Genomic DNA, 19,337 nt, shown 5'->3' with positions numbered 1-19,337 from the left:
ATGCAGACTTAATTGCCCTCTCAACATTTACTGCATAATACTCTTCTAATAAAACAAAGAACGAATTTGCCTTGCAAGTATTTCTTCTTAACAAAAGAAAGAAAGGGCTGATCTTCCCCTTTACTTCTCCATGTAGATTGCATATAGATTTGTCATCTCGGGTACCAGAATTCCCATCAGGATGTTGCAGACTCGAAGATTGCCATTGAAGCCATATGCAGAACCTGAAGTTGCATGTGCCAAAGAATGGTCAAAATATTTCTGGAAATTTAACATGTTTACACCAAAGAAAATAATCCAAGCCTAAAATGGAGGCACACAAAGTTAATATTGTTTACGTTCTGAAGCTTTCGAGCAAATCCTTTACTTTCTTTGTGATTATTCTTAGGTTTATTAACTCCCTACATAATTCTGTCAAGGACAGTGTAGTACATTTGCTTTTTGAAGAAACATGAGTATGAGTAACATAAGTATGAGTAGCATACCCTTCCCTTTCCAAATAATTCCTTTGTATTCCTGATGCGCTCTACTCTTGCTATGCTAACGCAAACCATTCCCTTTCTCAGTACTTCTCCTGTTTTCTAAGTAAAAACAGAAGTTTAGTAGTTTCCTTAAACAACATGTAATTCACCTAAATGATTATTTAATGGCTGTTTTTGTTGTGTTGCATATTGATCACATGCAAACCACCATCTTACCTCGCTTTTTAGCTTTTTTACCACTGTCATAGCCACTTTATGGTCATCGCCTCTGTTCAATCTCTGAAAAGCAAGCAGAACAAATCTGACAAATCTGAGTATGTGTAACTGAACAGGAAAAATGCATGTACTCATCTATTTGGAAAAAGAAAAGCCAATATTTCAAACTTTCCCCCTAACCAAGCGTGCACTGCCTTAAATCAAGTAATTAACTTAGTATGTGTGTCAGTTCAACCCTAGTACACATTTTGCCACAAGTGGATGAGATCTTTCTTCAGGGTGAACATATTAGTCTACGGACAGCATGCAGGAGCTTCTTTTTCTTAAATAATGTTTAATGGAATTTTCAGAACAAGAACTGAACAACCCCATCCAGTGTATCCTGCCATTAGAAAATAGATGGACCAGATAGAAAAGAGGATAATTAACACTTTTTACACACACCCTTGTAAGCGAAGAATGCACCTGACCATGCTGACACATTTTTTGCACTACAACAATGTAATCTGGCTATACTTCACACCTTAAGAATAGTTATTACAAATGAGTGTAACAAGATGATATTCATGGTTGTCTCAGTCTCCACACAACCTTGGGAAACTGAATTGTTAGCTAGAGACTCCAAACCTCAGTTCTTACAGAAACCTGGAATTGTAATTTCAGTAGTAATAGTCATTGAGTATGAACAATTGAGGACATTGAGTAGTTGGCATAGTCACATATACCCAAAAATGACTGTATCTGTGACAGAGGGGTTGGAAGAAATCTTTATTTGGAACCTCAGATATGTTCCTGCATTCCACAGGTTTCATCTGGACTGATAAACACAAGAAATACAATTCTCGAGTTGTAAAGCTGAACCAGCTTTATTTCAGGATCTTTTATGCACAATTTCCTTTTTTTAAAAATAATTAACATTCATACAGATGTTGCTCAAGGTTTGCCTCTTACATGCCTGCAAAACATAGAAATAGGCGAGAAAAAGAACATCATACTGTATTTAAGAAGCACTCTTGGTCTCCAGGCACTTTATGATGTTACAAAGCTAGAAAATCTTAAATCATATAGCTACCAAGTTAGACAAATAACATTGTAGCACATCATAAAATACTCTGGGAATCCCATTTTATAGATTTACAGGGGATGTTGAAATATTATTTACAATGTTGTTACGACCATTGCCCTACAGAACATATATACACAATGTAAATTTATCAAGTGTTTGGAACATGGCTACAACATTATGCCCTAAATGCCTGATATAGTGAGACTTATCCTTTACAGTAACATTGTAAAAGCCTTGCTAATACAGTCTAAATTATCCATAACATAAACGTACTACAAAGCTCCAGAAAATTCTTCAAATGTTGTTACCATCTTTATAAGAAAAGCAATATGGGTATTGATGTGATCCTCTTTTTGACAATGTTAGAGACAGTAGAGAAAGAAAGGATGTGGACAAAGAACATGCTACTGTGTGGATTTCCACAGTAAATAATATTGTGGTTCTTGACTGTAATTAACTTCATGCTCAGGAGAAGAGAGCAAGGATGTAACAAAGTTAAATATCATGGGTCATACAATTAGTTCAACTTAGAAATGTGTCCAATTTATTGGGTTAAAAAGTCAGCAACCTACAAGCTGTCTGTGTCTGTGAAATACACAATTTAAAAAACAAGGTTTTTATTATTAAATTACAGTTTTATTATTAAAGAACAATTTGGACAATTGCCTAGAAAAAAGAAATGCAATATTTGTTGAAGTCAAACTGATATTTGATATGTGTTCTTATGCAGACACCTTTTGGACATATTAAGTAGATTACCTATGGTCACTCTAACCAAAATATAAGCATGTGCTTTTCTGAACTATATTCTCATAGTCCCAACCACCACAAGTCCAAAAAAAGAAACAATGGCCCAACACCCACATTTTCAACCTGATCAATTACTGCTGCCACTAGTGCTTGAAAACCAGGAAACAACACTCCGGGACTATATAGCAGGTGCAGAATAGCCTCAGGTTAATCTAGCAATGAACTTGAATCACATGCAAAAAAGAAACAGTCTCTATGATTTATCTCAGACGATCTTAAATAAATAGAACAGAATAAATGTATGTATTCAGACATTTATGGGGGACTGGTGAACTGCAGTTACATTCAAGTTGCACCTCATATCTTACCCCATTTTATTTATATTTTACAAGATTTTGTTCTAATTAGTAATAGTAATATTATCAGTGTTAATGTGATTTAATCTTAGCATGCAAGATAAGGATCACCGTGGAAACATAAGGATTACTGTGAGACAATCACTCTGCTGATGGTTTGTGCTTACGGCTTAACAAAATGTACCCACATAACTATAAACTTGTAAGTTACAAGTTACAAATATCACCAAGATATGCTACGTTATGTATTCTCATTCTGATTATTATAAGTGTTACATTAACAAATGTCACATTTATTTTAATCATTGTTAATAAAAAAACTGAACTCAGAGATATGAATCTTCTGTTTATATGTGAATAAGGAAAGAATTATTCTTTGCTGCATGTGCAATGGAACACAAGTATTTCCCACCTGCTGCAGCCCTCCTACGTACCAGAGCCTTAAGGACTCTAAAATCAGAGCATCTCAGTAACTACTTCATTAGGTCAGTGAGGTAATCATGGGTAATGCTATGGACTGGCTGATAGAATAGAGGATGTGTCTAAAAAAATAGTTGAAATTTTAATAACCAGCTTGTACTGATAGTCCAAGAGTAGAATACTGTACAATGTTTATGCTGCTTAAAACAGAAGATCCTATTTCGTCCTTTTCATACTAAATGAAGCTGTTAGGACTGTGTGAAGGCTCCAGTGAATTATACATTACTGGCTTCAAAAGGAAGGAAAAGGAATGGGTAACCAAGTTCACAATCTTTTAGAGGAAGACGGAGCCAAACCTTTGCAAATTTTAAATGATAATTTTGAAAATGTAATCCATAAGATAAATGTAAAGAATACAATATTTGGTTTTGTATTTCTTTTCTGGACTTCAGTTGTTTAGTGTCCTTCAGAAATTCCCTTAAGGTACTAGGGCAGTTATTGCAGTCAAGTGTTTTTATTAACACAGCTAAAGAACAACTAAACCACTGCAACCAGGTTAAACCATGTTACATTCTAAGTATTGGTATTGGTTAATGTCTTATGCTGGGTTTTTTTACGACAGTATTGCTATTTATTCCCATTGTTCTTACTAATTCTTTAACTCTGTAATTAATAATAAGTAAATGTTGATAGACTCATTAAAGCATTTTCTTGCCTCTTCAAAAGTTGAGGTACCACACCAAAATATAGAATCATTTGTAAAGCAAAAAAAAAAGACTGAATTTGATGTTGGAATTGTTCACATTGTTCATGAAGAAAGTGTTTAATACTAATAGAATTTAAAAAGCTTCCCATTCATCATTTATTTGTGCAGTCATGAATATGTATTTTAAATGTTTGATCTGAAGTTATTCATTTTATTCTGACAGGGTGATCTATTGTTTTCTATCGTAAGCACAAAATACAACACCACCATGTCAGTGATGCAACTGCTACTGTAGGTGTTCCTTGCTAAATTGTTTAAATCCTGGTTATTGCTGAATGTGTACGACTCTGAAGAGAAAGAAAGAGCCCATAAATCTCATTCAGATCCACCCAGTCACTGATGTTAGCACTAGCCAAAGCTGATTTTTTACCAGCATTGCAAAACAAAGACTGTTACAAAATGAAAAACTAAGCATTTCCACAAAGTACCTCCAAGCTGGCCATGCCTAACCATTAAAGTACTTTATAACCCAGTGTGAAAACCTAGCTTTATTACATCGTCCATGACCTTCCTTAATAAACATAATAACCTTTTCCCCACTTCTGTTTTCAGATATAAATATTAAACTGTTTGCATAATTGTACTCTTCTTGTGCATGGTACTGGAAATTCCTAAATGTCCTTTTCAGTCAACAAGCCAATGTAGCCTACTTTACATTCAATGACATCTGTTGTATCATTGCTTCCAGCAAACATATTTATGAGACAATCCAATTCGTGCATTATTTGTCTGCAGAAACAAGAAAGTCAATAATATCTATGTGTTAGTTTTGAAGCAGGTTATTCTAAAGCGTACTGGAATGATAACACACATAGACAAACTTCAATAATTGGTTAACCAATTTAGATATACAATAGTCTTTCACTTTCAATTATTAGAATGTTAGCATGCATATAATTAATGACACTTCAATAATGTGCTAGCCACATTTTATATGTACAGTCTTTTGTTTTTAGTGTTTACATTTAGATAATTGAGATGTTACTGACATAGAATTCCATAAATAGTATCAATTTGTCAGTATTGGTCATTGTAAGCTTTTCCAAAACTGTACCAACTTAAATTTAAAGAGTGCTCATTTATTCACAACTGTCAATATTGTGAGCTGTATTTTTCATTCATTCATATAAATGGATATCTATTGCATTTAAAATGCCAGATTGCATCTCAAGGGTTTTCCACTAACCTAAATCCTTCATTTAACTTGAAAAATTGCTATGTAGCCCACCCTAGAGACTAAAGAAAAGTGTCTGCTGGGCTATTTAAGTTTACTTATTAAATATAAGATCTTTCAAATTCCTGCCTTTATAGTTTTACTTTTCTCTCTGAATTCGGCCAAGCTGATTTAGAGCCTCTACAGTGGGCATGACACCCAAGTTGTTATGGAGCTCTACTTACAACAGATGCACTCAAGCAAGTCAGGATGGATGTGCTGTCAGTTTCCCCTGTGGTAAAAAAGTAAGCTTTGGTCTTAGATGAGAACTGACAGAACTCATCACTGATTGTAGAACCTTGGAAATTGGTTTGAACTGGAATAAGAAAGTGTGAATAAATCTCTAGTCTTTGGTGTTCTACCAGTTGTACTTACAGAAACAAAAAATGTTTTTACAAGCCATTAACTAAACTCTTCCAACAGTCACTCAAGACAGGGGTAACACCCATTGACTGAAAAATTAAACACCCATCAAAAAAAATTGTGGTACAACCAAATCAAACAAGTATAGACCAATAAGTGTTACTTTTCCTACATGCAAGCCTATGGAAACAATTTTAAAATTAAACTAAAAGATCATCTCTATGGCATTATGATTCTAGATTTTAATATAGATTTTGAAAAGACAGGCCTTGCTTAACTTCTTAGATTTATTTTTAAAACAGCAGCAGTAATGGATATGACAGTACATACAGCCTGGAATTTTTATAAAAGTTAATGCAATACAAATAGTACGTCTGAAATGAGGATATCCGTGAATGGATTAATGGGCATAAAACATAAAACATAAAATATAAAGAGTGAATGTTTAGATTGAGTAACATAATGAGTAGAGTAAGGGAATATATAGAATTATCATTCTTCCTAAATTATAATTTATAATAATCTAGATATGGATATACTTCATAAACTAGTGAAGTTCAAAGATTACAATATACCAAAATAAGAGGATCAATAGACTCTCAGAAGTAGCAAAGGATTGGACAAATGCAGGAAGCAGAAACAGGGATGAACTGAGCACAAAAAGCTTCCTATGAAAATCCTTAAGTGTACTGTATATGTTCACACATTATTTTCAATAAAAAAGCAAACAGAACACTAGCGCACATAGAAAAATGTGTAGAAGTGAAATCAAGGGATGCACCAATAAGATCTACTGTATAACTTATCTATTGGTCATTATCAGAAAGCTGCTTATTTCTGCTGAAGTTCATGATAACCCAGAGTCTGTTATGGAAGCCAGGATGCCAATCCATTTCAGGGGGAAATGCAGAGGCATTAACCTGCTCAATATGCTTTTAGAAGGTGTAAGGAAGAATCCTGATCACATTATAAAACCCTACATAAACACGGGGAGAAAATGCAAAATCCACATGGTGAAACAATCCAGAAATCCAGGAATGATTATAAGGTAGCAGCACTAACCACCTTGCAATCAAGCCACCAGTCATTTAGAATATTGTGTACAATTCAGAATACCAGTTTCAAAAAACAAAGTGCTGCTCAGGAATCAGTGCAAAGCAATTATATTGCTGACCCAAGTTTTCAAGATCTTCAGAAATATTGACTAGGTTAGTCCATTGAGCCACTTCAGAATCAAGAAACCAAAGAAATAAAACAGATAATTAATTATTCATCTCTGTTAGTATAGTTGGAGAGTCAAACGCCTACATTTGTTTGTTGAGGGTTAAGTGGAGCTATTACCTGAGAATGTACCTACAGTATTTTAAGGATCCAAATAAAAATATCAGTAAAGCAAGAACTAGTACTGAGGTGCATTTGATTGGCAATAGAATCTAAAGAAAACACTGGGTTGAAAGTTGTTTTTAGACAGAAGCAATTTTTGTTAATGAAAATAGTGCTGAGTGATCCTATCAGACAGACCATAAATTTGTTCAAAAACTACAAGCATGTGCATTAAGATACACAAGAAGGTGTTATGCTAAAAGGATTAGGTTCAATAACTGAAGCAGAATATAAGAACAAAAAAAAAGGAATTGATCACACTATGGAGTGAATATCTTGGGGATTAAAGTAGGAGAAAAGCTTCAAAAAAATAAGTATAAAATCTTTCAAATGAAAAGAACAGACTCCATGAAATGATGCTCAAGACAATACAAATAGCAAAGTATGTTGCTATAGCAGAATACACAAAAAGCCGGTGAGAAAGCAGCAGATTTAAAGCAGAGCAGGAATAAAGAATCATACTGCATTACATACAGTAAGTGTGTCATAAAGGAGAGTTGAGAGTTCTTGAGAAACCTCTACTGACAGAGAACAAGCACTAAATATCTCACATTCTGACATGTTCACACTGCTGGAGTGAACTGGGTGTGTAGTGAAATGAATCTACTAGATGACTGAATCAAAACAACGGTACTTTACCACACTATGCAATGAGTCAAAAAAAACACAGTTAAGTTAAATTTTGATTTCATTGTCAATAGGAAAGTATTTTTATCAGTTTTACTTTTCCGTATGGACCAAGTGGTGTTGTGAATACACAGGAAAAACATATTAGGCAAAAAAAAAATTAAATTACCTAAATTGTCTTGTTACACATCTTCATTGTTCAACTCACACTAACCATGTTTTTAAGACCTTCTTGGAAGATTAATTCCTTTGGCTTAATTTCTATCAGTTCTATGCCGTTCCCATCTGTTAAAGAATTTGTTTGAAACAAAGAATAAGAATATCTAGGAAGCAGAAACAAATACAGGGGTGTGGATATCATCACATTAGCTGGTATTTTTTTCAGGGAGCTGCAACATCAAAATGTCAGTAAAGACTTTAATGTGAACTGGAAACCTTCCAGGGTTCCACTATTGTCTGTCCCTACAGATTAGCAGGAATTATTATTTTTTTATTTACGCATGTAAAAACCATTAAATTTACCTAATGGCTCCACTGTAGAAGGACTTATACATATATTATAAATACATTTAATATTTACATTTAATATATTTTAATTTAAGGAATGTTAGTTTTCTTTTTTTTATTCAACAAGATGTTTTTGCAGTTTTTGCTGATATTTAACGTCTTTCACTCATAAAAAAATGTTTTTGTTTCACCATTAAAATGTCACTGAAAAATACTCATGTACTTTAATAATATTTGTATTTCATTACAGGGTTTCTCAGAATTAAAAAAAAAACACCCCTCTACCCAGTTTACTGGTTCAGATTTATGTTCACATCCTGTCACTAATATATTCAGTCTTAATCGTTCCAATAGACAGAAATGTCCTAATGGTGTACTATAGAAAGAAGCAAGCAATGAAGACAAATTATTACAATAATGACCAACTTAATTGCATTTTATGTACTGAGTTTCATTCCAAAAAATCACAAGAATTTACAGGTGGAGACCTGCATTATTCAGCACTGAAGTACAGCACTCCACTATACAGCAGATGAAATGTAGAATATAGAAAGGTCAGATTATGCAATCCAGGACATAAAATGGCTTTTGAATGTTTGGTTTTCACTCATGTCTTATTATTTCTTATTTGTTAGATATTCTTTATAATAATCCCTTGAACGTGCCATGATGAGCAAATGAAATCTGATGATATTATGTTCACAGGATCTTAGCTGGTTTCTAAAATGCAGTCTTGTTCATAATATCTGGTTCATTTCCAAGGACTAAATCCAAGGATAAAATTAGAATTTGACCTTGTTTTCTGTTCAGCAAATTGAGTAAAGAAGTAATCTTGTTTCTTTTTTGCTTTTTGTCACAAACCCATAAGAACATACTGTACATGATTCCTTTCTTCTTTGCTCTTTCCACAGTCAATAAATCCATATAAACCATGCAAGCAGTGATCTTCACAGAAAATAATCTGTATTTAATCTAAATTTATTTTTCATTTGTACAGATCTACAAAAAACATGAATAATTAATACAACTAATGTTGGTGCAGATATATATCGCAAATGATTAAAAGGTAAGTGTGGTATTTTGTTTTTTTTAAAAAATATGGGGTTGTAATTTTAAGTTATAATAACCATGCAGTGAGTATTCATGATCATGACCAATCATTCTCAGAAATATCTGCCAGCAGTATCTCAATTTTCAAGGAGAGGTCAGAAAGGCCATTTTGAAATAAAATTGCTGCTTAGTTCTAAATTTCAAACCCTGTATTATCTATTAAAGAGACATAATGTCAAAAATAAAATAATAATAATATTAAAAATTTAGACAGAGAGCTACTTCTGTACATTTCTAAATTGAAATTATAATTATAGAATTTTTCAGATTGTTTTCAATAACATTATAGTGACAATATATAGTGCCTTGCAAAAGAATGTGAACCTATTCGATGGTGTTTTATCCATCCATCCATTTTCTAAACACTTTATCCAATTCAGTATTAGAGGGGAACTAGAGCCTATACTGTCAAGTAAAAGGCGCAAAGTGGGATACACCCTTAATGGGACGCCAGTCCATCACATACAGTAGCATACACAGACAGACAAAGACATGCACACATTCTCAGCAGGCATTTACGTTTTCCCAAAAGCCAATGAATCTATCGATATGTGTTTGGACTGTGGGAGGAAACTGGAACCCTTTGGTGTTCCAATTTGAGAAAAATGATGCCTGCACCTTGTTTTGAAACTTAATATTTTATTCAAAAACCTGAATGTTCAGACTGAATGTTTAAATTGAAAACAGCTAAGGTAAGTTAAAGGAAATTTCAACAAAACTGAAACCCAAAATGTACTGTATAAGTATTTAGACTCAGTATTTGCTTTTTGCTGCATCTTTTTTTTTAGGTAAATATCAAAATTTGCACACCACCTTGGTGTTATTTTGCAGTTTCTTCATGGCAAATTTGTTCAAGCTGTCTCAAGTTGCTCAAGGATCACTTACAGACAACAGTGTTCAAGTCTTTCCACAGATTCTCGACAGGAGTCTAGTCAGGACTTCAACTGGGCCACCGAAGGACATTCACTTTCTTATTCTTAAACCAGTAACAACTTAATTGTAGCTTTGGCCTTGGCTTTGGTGTTTCAAATCATAGTCTGTCTGAAAGGTGAATTTTTATCCCAGTTTTAGGGATGAACCAGGTAGGGATGAACCTCTATGGTTTGGCAGTACATTCTCCCATCAGTGTTTTCAGGTTTCCCTGCCGATGAGAAGGAGAAATTTAACATAATGCTGCAAAAATCATGCTTGTAAAGATGGTGCTGACTGAGTAATGCACTTTATTGTGCCAAATGTAACCTTAAAATCTTTGCAACATATCTGCACTATTACTTAGGTGCTCTGTTGCAAACCCTATGTGGGATTTGAGAACTGAAGGAGTGTACAGAGACAGGTGTAACTGTGCTGAAATCACTATTATTGTACACAGAGGAAACTCAATTAATTGTGTGGCTTGTTAAGGGAATTAAGTGCACCTAAACTGATATTAAGGGTTTGCAACAGAAAAGGGTTTAAATGCTTAACATTTTCTGTTATAAGAATTGTATATTAACTTTCTGTTTTGTTTTCATAGTGCAGTAGGATGTGTATATAACAAATATTAAGTACTACATCAAAATGTGATGACAGCAATCTTCAAAACAGCAACATGTAAAACCTTTGCAAGAGTCTGATAGCTTTTTCAAAGCACTGTAGGTCTTAAAGCAAGCTTGAAAATGTAAACAGTCTCAAAATATCTCATGGGAACTGGGCATGGCATTGGATGTGGGGCTATACATGGAAAAGCTCTATTGTCCATTGAGTGGAGCCTGGTGTTCGGCACAATATGGATTAAATCAGCAATTCTCGGATTTAAGAGCTGGACTATACTAGAACAATGTACATAAAAAAATCTGGAGAATGAGTATTCACTTCTTTAAAAATGAAAAACATTAATGTCCACTCTTAATTTCACATGGTGACAATTTACAAGGACAAGAGTTTTTGCAGAGTACTTTTAGTTCAAAAGTTATTTAGTACATTACAAAAGAATTCAGGACATACTGACACCTATTTAGCACCTCAGATGAAATCCCAGTAAGGCATTACTGTATTCTAATCCTGACAAAATAAAGATATAATTCATGCATCACTATTTCAGCATCACATAGGTGGATAATGGGTTTCATCTAGAAATGTTAGGTAGGTGGAAGAAATATATCCTTCTTATATAATTAACATGCTTCAAATGACAACATATGGTCAAAAGTAAATCCAAAGTTCCTCTAATGATTTGATTTCAGCATCATTAATCACAGTACTGAAGCCACCAATTTTGCCAAGAAAATGTTGTGAGTCTATAAGCAAAGATATTTTTTCATCATTTAGATTTATTATTTTTTAATTTTATATTAGAAAATTGAAGTGTGAACGTATTTAATCTGATTGGAGTATTTCTGGTTGTGTATTAAAAAATCATGAAGTAATCTTTTAGTTTGGACATTTATGGTTTAGGGTTGGCTATGATGTGATACATTTTCTACATATACTGAAAAGTTTATAGCCATAGAGTGCATTTTATTAAAAAATGGAGAGTACAAATAAATAGTTAAATTTCCTCTCCAATGATGCATCAGTACATAGACATACAATTTAGTTTTTAATCAGCCACCATTTCTATGTTTAACAAATTTATGACAATTGTCACAACATTTCATTTTCACCAGTTTCCTTTTCATGTACTTTTTAATGCACAAGACTTAATTTACATTATTCTCTTCTCACCCACATTGTTCTCTTTTTACAGTGTTGTTCATTTTTTTGCAGAAACACAATTATATGGTAATCTTCCACTGATATATATGTTATTTTAATATAAATTAATTATTCCTTCTAAATTTGTAACTTGTATGACTTATATGCTTTATGCCTGTATAGAGGAGAACATATGCTATTAATGTGAAGATTCTGACCAGTATGAATTACAGACTGCAAAATGACAAACTTTTTATTATGTTATTTTCCCCCAGAAAAAGCTGTATTAATAAAAAGGTTACTGTAAGCTGTATTAATAAAAAGGTTACTGTAAATATTGAAAACTCTAGTGGAGGCTTTATGTAATTTATTAATGATCATTATACATATTTTTACTTTTCAATAAATATTTGTGTTTAAGATATTTAAGACTTTGTATAGAAGTATGAATAGTTATGCTCCATCTGTAATGTTATATTTAATGTTATATTTATACTTTTATAGTCCATTTGACATATACTGTATCATTAAAGAAAGTATGTGATGATAGGACTGCACACTGAGGCAGCACTGCCTATTATATGGATAACTCTGGTTAAAGATGGACATTAGGTTCTTGTTCTTCCCTTTAGCAGGCCTACAAGGGGAAGTTGGATTCTTATGTTGCAATAGTTTCTCTTGCTGATGAGTGGGTCCCCACATTGGATAATATCAGTAACTCGGGTAGGTTATAAAAATGAGCATGCATCTCTCTCTATTCTGTATGCTTAAACCACCAAGCATCTTTTGTGCTTTCATTTTAAGCACTTTGGAAGAAGTAATGCATGAACATTACAAACAAATAGGTAAACATAAGGGCATCTAGGCTTTAGTCATTTAAAATGAGTTAAACATAGAAATGGAGGGCATATTTTTCTGGGGAAAAATCCTACTCTCATTCAACACTGCTTTTCATTTTTATATATATATATTATAAGCAATATAATAGATTGCTTCACTGTTACTATGACTTGGACTAGGAAGTTATTGTATATTGCAGAAATAATTTGATTCTACTGTGTGTGTTTTCTAACAACAGTAGCTACACAGATTCTGTATTCTGTCCAGTTCTTTTTCTGGCTAGTTTTTGTCAGTGTAAGGTGTTACTTAGTGTAACAAAGTGTAGCCTGCAGGACAATACAGGTAATTATGTACAGTATTTAATGTAGTACTGTACCTTGATTGGTGCTGTTATACAATGTTTGTTTCCAGAGCTTCAGCTCCTCAAAGTTTCAAAACGTGTTTGCGCCAGTGCCTGTACATGTCAAATCTCATGTCTTTCATTTTCAGCAAGAGAACCTCTGTCCCTTTAGTAAAGCTTTTCTTCTCTCAAACTAGAACAGGACACTCTAGAGTTTTAGTGAGACACTCTTGATTAATGAAGAGGCATTTTAGGGTCTCTACTGTCAATACTAGGCATCACATAAGCTAATGATTTTCTAAAAAACACACTCTTTGTATTGGAGATCAACTGCAACAAAGACAAGACTGTGTTGATAATTTTTGCTTCATTTTCCCAAAAAATTTTATAATCATGGTTTTATAGAAGAATTTCCATTACTATATTTAGATATTTCTGCATTTTAAATTATATTAAAGTAGCTCTTCTCAACTGCTTAAATAGTTTACTGCATCTATATCTGAGTTGATATTTAAGTGCTTTATACAACATATTCCACTTATCTTATGCAACTCAAATGACCAATTTATTAAAAAAGATATATCATACAGGAAAATGTGTGATCACTGTGAAATGCTAGACTTATGTCTGCATACACCCTAATGGCTGTTTCGGTACGTCTACATTTATAATTAGAAACAAACAGTGTACTTTATATTATGTATTTAACACTCTTAAACACAAGCAACATAGAAAATATTCCATTAATGCTGAAAGTACAGTATGTGCATTGACTTAGATTAATAACAGCCTTATGATTTACTCATGTATGATTTTAGATGTAATAAATGTATTTTTAATAGTAATTCAACCAACAAATTTATTGGAGCTTTCTGCTCCTGGCCCGTCCTGGCCTGGAATTCTCCTTTGAATTCCCTTTAGAAAAGTCCACAGAATTCTCCTGAATCTTACCGAATCTCTGTGTTGCCTGTTTTTACCTGGAGGAACTTCAGCTCGTTCATTGGCTGAAAGTTCCATGGGCATCAGAGTCCCACGTGGGTTACTCGGCCCTACCAGTCCCTGATTGGTTGATCAAGGTGAGATATGAGTCACTTACTCCTGACACTTAGGAATGCAGTCCAGATGTCCATCTGGCACTCCCTAGACAGATAGGCGCCAATGGATGACCATTGATCATGATAGCCAGTCTTAGCTAAGTGCATCCCCCTTTGGGAGCTGTCCTAGGAAACCTTATCAAAGGAAACCTTAAATCAGCCTGCATGAATAGTTTCTCTGTGGCTGCACCACAGAGATGAACAGGCCTAATTTGGGAAGGCTCAGAAACACTTAATTCTGCCTTATTAATAAGCCTCGCCGCTACAGATGTATGAATTGTATAACATTGACTATTGTGCAATTGAATATTTTATTTTATTTACACTAATAAAAAAACTACTTATTTCTAATACATTAATAACTTAGAAAACAATTCATTGTACTTTGTATTAGATTGCAAAAGTATAACATTCAATTCTGAGTCAGAATTAGAAGCCATTTGCATTCCAGTCTTGTGAGCTTTTATTTCTTTACACGTCTGTCTTATACAGAAATCTAGATGCTGAAATGAAGACCTCTATAATAATGGGATGCATTTCTTTTTTAGAGCCAATTATTTTGTATTAAATGCAAGAGACCATCTTGTAACCAGTCTGACTTGCCAGTCTATTGAAAGAGGAATTTCAATGGGAAATTGATTCTTTTGAGTTGGCCAATATTTTTTTTGCTATTCAATAAACTAGTAGGTAGTGTAAATGCTTTTTACTTCAGTGGTCAGAATATAATTTAATAGTTTAAAGGAAGGTATGCAGGTATTGCAGATAAATTGTTATATATTTAACATACTAATGTATACAATGTAGTGTTTAAAGTATGTCAAAAAGTGCTTGCTCTCCTCTCTTAGGAAGAACACGGTCTATGCAGAAAGACTATATCACAATCATTATGTGCCTCACAAATAAGTGGATAATAGCTATGGGATAATAAGTATGGAAACCATATGAGAAAAAACAATGAAAAATATTGTATTTTATTTAGGTCCAAAGTAAGGAGTTTTTAATCCTTTATCTGTGTATTACATTAATTAACATGTTTGATCTTGTGGAGAGTACTATAAACTGATGATAAGATGTGTCATACAAGTGTCCTGTTCACAAACAAGATTTGTGATTGGTGTGGAGATTTCATTAAAAATGAGTGAATTTAGGTCTTTAGGTCCCACCTAAAAAAACAAACATTTTCTTCCATTCGCATATTAACTAGGTTTACCATGATAAAGTTATGAAGTTGATCTAAATTAAATTAAAAATAAAAAAATGATATATAGACAAGTATATCTGTCATATTAGGTAAAATAAATGGAAGAATGTTTTGATGTCGTATGCAAGGTTTAAAATGGTTAATAAATTGCTTCAGGGCATTTCAGACAAAAGTCATTTTTCAGCTTGTTAGAGAGACATCTGATCACAGTGCAGTAAAGTTTAAAACTTCTGTTGATGATGCTGACATGACATCAAAATAGAATGTTCATTCCAAGCAATTTCAAAGACTCCAGTTTAAAGATCAGTCCCCCTCTTTTTGTGTGCAGAACGTATTTGTTCCATGACAGTGACTCACTCCACAGACAAACAGCAGGATTGAATGATTTGTATATGCTCCACAAATAGTCAGATAATTATCTACTGTTATTTGGAACACTGTGATTGGGCTGTGATTGAAATGTTTAGATATGATATACCCTTGTCTGTTGCTCTGTATATTCCATATTTTCTGGATGGAAATTTGTGTGAGATGGAAATGTTTCAGGAATTCACATACTCTAAATACATACATGATATATGCAAACAATCAATCAACCTGGAACAGGCTGCTAAGATCTTGCGCAACTATTCCTGCTGTTATAGATTATTTCATTTTAACATTTTTGTGGTTTATGTGTACCCAGCGATATTTAATTTCACCAAATTTCAAACTTAAGCAATAAGTCATTTTACAGCACTGTATTTATAGACATTTATCAGAAAACATAGAAAAAAGCAAGTGGTAACCTCTTCATGGGTTTGGATTCTGTCAGATTTGGACTATATGCCTATAATAATAATTCCTTCTGTGGGAGCATTCAGCACAGCATGTTGTAGCCTGATGCACAGTGAATTTGTATTTCTTCTCACAAAACCTGTTTTTCTTTCTCTATGAGGGGACAAACTTGCCATGCTTCTTCACAGCTTGCAGTTATCGATATTGATCCTGTGGTTGAAAAAAATTGCAAGTACTTAAATAAAAGCAACTGTTTTTAAGACTGGCTTGAAATGTATGTGTCCCTGAATAAAAATGAAATGCATGTCTGAGGATGCTCTGATGCTCCACCATCTGTCGAAGAGCACAGATTTACACTCCCAGATATCTTCATATTTCACCCTGTGGTCCCTAAAGAAGCATCACTTTAAACAGGGCCACATGGACAAAACTGCTCACAATGACATCTGAAGGTCTTTCATTTAGCTCTAGGGGTGTGTAATCTGAATGAGTGATGTGTGTTTTAGCCAGCTCTATGGGTGTTATGGTAATTGAGAAAGGGAAATTTCACTAGGAAAAAAAAGAGTAATACCAGGCAAAAGACAGAAAATTTACAGATACAGTTTGAAGATGCTGGTTGCTACCTATCAGTCTTCTTTGACAAAAGAGGTATTGGAAATTAACTCAGGAGCCCCATGAATTATTTTCAATCTGTGCTCTGGGCTAAGCACTTGTCAATTTCAGACGCTATTCCAGCCTATTACTTATAGGGTACATGGACAGGAAGCTAATATGGTCCTAAGATCTTATCTTTGATGGGCTACAGCATTGGTAAAATTCACCATTAGGTAAATGGAAATGTTATACTGAATAATGGAAATAACATGCACATATTATTGGTCGAGGGTTCATGATTCCTTGTCTGTACTGAATTGGTTCTTAAGACAAAATGCCGTAACATCAAGTGCCTTAGTGAAGGGCATTCTGTAAAACAGAAATTATCATTTTTATTTTAAAAAAAGACTGTATTTTGCAGTGTTACACTTAATCAGCATGGCACAGCCATTCTTGTTTAAATAGTTTTGTGAATAAGGGTTTGGTACTGTAAGTCTGTGGGTTCAAAATGCAATATTATTTACATTTAAATCTATTCTATTGTATTTTGAAATAGTGCCTTCCTTTGACCTCTTAAGAATGGCCTTGTTGACTATACAATTTTCCGTTGATGTATTTGCATATCTCGAGTTCTAACAAGTATATTATCAAATTGCTAGTTTCACAATCAGCAGTGAGTATGTAAATTTGCCTTAGATATCACCATGTCATGCTATGTTTATCCCTACCACTCCCTGTATTTAAGTGAATACAGAGAAAGGGAGTACTTGTAAAATTCAAGAATGTACAGAAGTGTATTAGAAACGGACAAACAAAAATAGCAATCTTTTAAGGGAAGCATTACTAGATTAAATTACAGAAAGGCATTCCTAAATTATGTTATTTAGTTAAAACGAGTGAAGGAAATGAAAGAAGGGATACAAGAATTATTACCTCTATTTCACAATGTTTTTCTTGATACAAGTGATGGACTAAAATGCTGTCTCTACAGATTATTTTTTTCTGATGGTGGACATACCAAATTAAATTTCGAAAACCAAAAGATTTCCTCTGTAGATATATTTCTTGTAATATCGTAATGTATAAAATGTGAAAGGAATACTAGAATATCCCATACAATATATATCCAAAGGAGAGCATCAAAGTAAAAAAATGATATTTCAGTGAAGAATAAAAGGAAAGTGTATTTAATCATAGTCATTGTTACAACCTCAGGTGTCTAGGGGTAAAGGGGTGTACTAACACTTAGGATGGGTTTGAATGCAGGTGGGTTTCTGGTGAGGGACCTAGGAAGCATGACAACAAAAGTTTGGTGTGAAAGTGATTTATTTTAAAGTGAATATGTGACTGGTATGTATAAGGACACAATAACACACAGGGAAAAGGAAATTGAGCGGTGCCAAAGGAGAGAAAATAACAAAACGGATCTAGTTACTACAGTGAGGTCTAATCTAACTAACCCAAACAAACAAAATCAAAAGGGTCTTCGGCGTCTTCATGCACTCTAACTTCCCTACACTGAACTAACCTGAACCATAATACACTAGTAGCACACCTCTAACTTAGTGTCTAGACAGAAAACAAACCTACGTGTGCACAATGTAACCCGACAACCTTACCTATACCTTTTCCCCTGGTGTACAACATGTTTACAGTTAACAATAACACGACACGAGTGAACAAATTGCACGATTATGGGAAAACGGGTAATACTGAACAAAACACACAATCAAGGAATGGGGTAACAAATGAGCAAAGCAAGGTAAAAAGGAAAGTAACAACTGCGGGCAAGGTGATAACAAAACACAGGTAATCAAAACAAATAAACAAAGCTGAAGCTAACAACGAACAAACACGAACACTGGCAAGCAAATACAAACACGAGCCATAGTAAACCGAAGTTGAGCAAAAAGCTGACCGAAGTCGAAAAGCTAAAGTAGTCGAACATTCTTCAGGTATTTAAACTGTAGATCTTGAGTTCTCATTTGCCGGGAGTTGATTGATGATGATGTCACAACTGCAGCAATGGTGTAATAATGGACCAATGGGGGGGGAGGGTATCTGAATACAGGAAATGGAAAAAGAAACATATAGTACAGACACACACAGGGTCGTAACAGTCATATTGACGATAATTAAGAAAACATTTTTATATTCATAATGAATTTGAAGTGGCTTTATGATATTTAGAAGGGGAAAAATCCACAATATTGTTGCAGCAGGTACTTATGTTTGGTAAATTACCCAGGAAGACTGTGGACAAAAATCGTTTTAAATCACCTGTATTTCACATCTGGGGTGCACAATGCCTCCTCTTCAAACACAATAAAAGTCCTATCACAGCCTTGGTATGACAGTGTACTTTAAACTTTACATCAGGATTGCAGTCCAGTGGGTTTTATGGTCTCTTTAATTCTGCTTCTTAAAAACAAACAATCTTCAACATGCTCATTTAAGAAAATAATTAGTTCAATTAGGTAATTAAGTGCTCTGGTGGAAAGAAAAACCAAAGCCCTGGACTTATGTACCCCTGCTTTTGATAAGTAATTTGCAGAAATG

Source organism: Lepisosteus oculatus, chromosome 15 (assembly GCF_040954835.1).
Source record: "Lepisosteus oculatus isolate fLepOcu1 chromosome 15, fLepOcu1.hap2, whole genome shotgun sequence".
Classification (NCBI taxonomy): Eukaryota; Metazoa; Chordata; class Actinopteri; order Semionotiformes; family Lepisosteidae; genus Lepisosteus; species Lepisosteus oculatus.
This window is presented reverse-complemented; position numbering follows the sequence as displayed.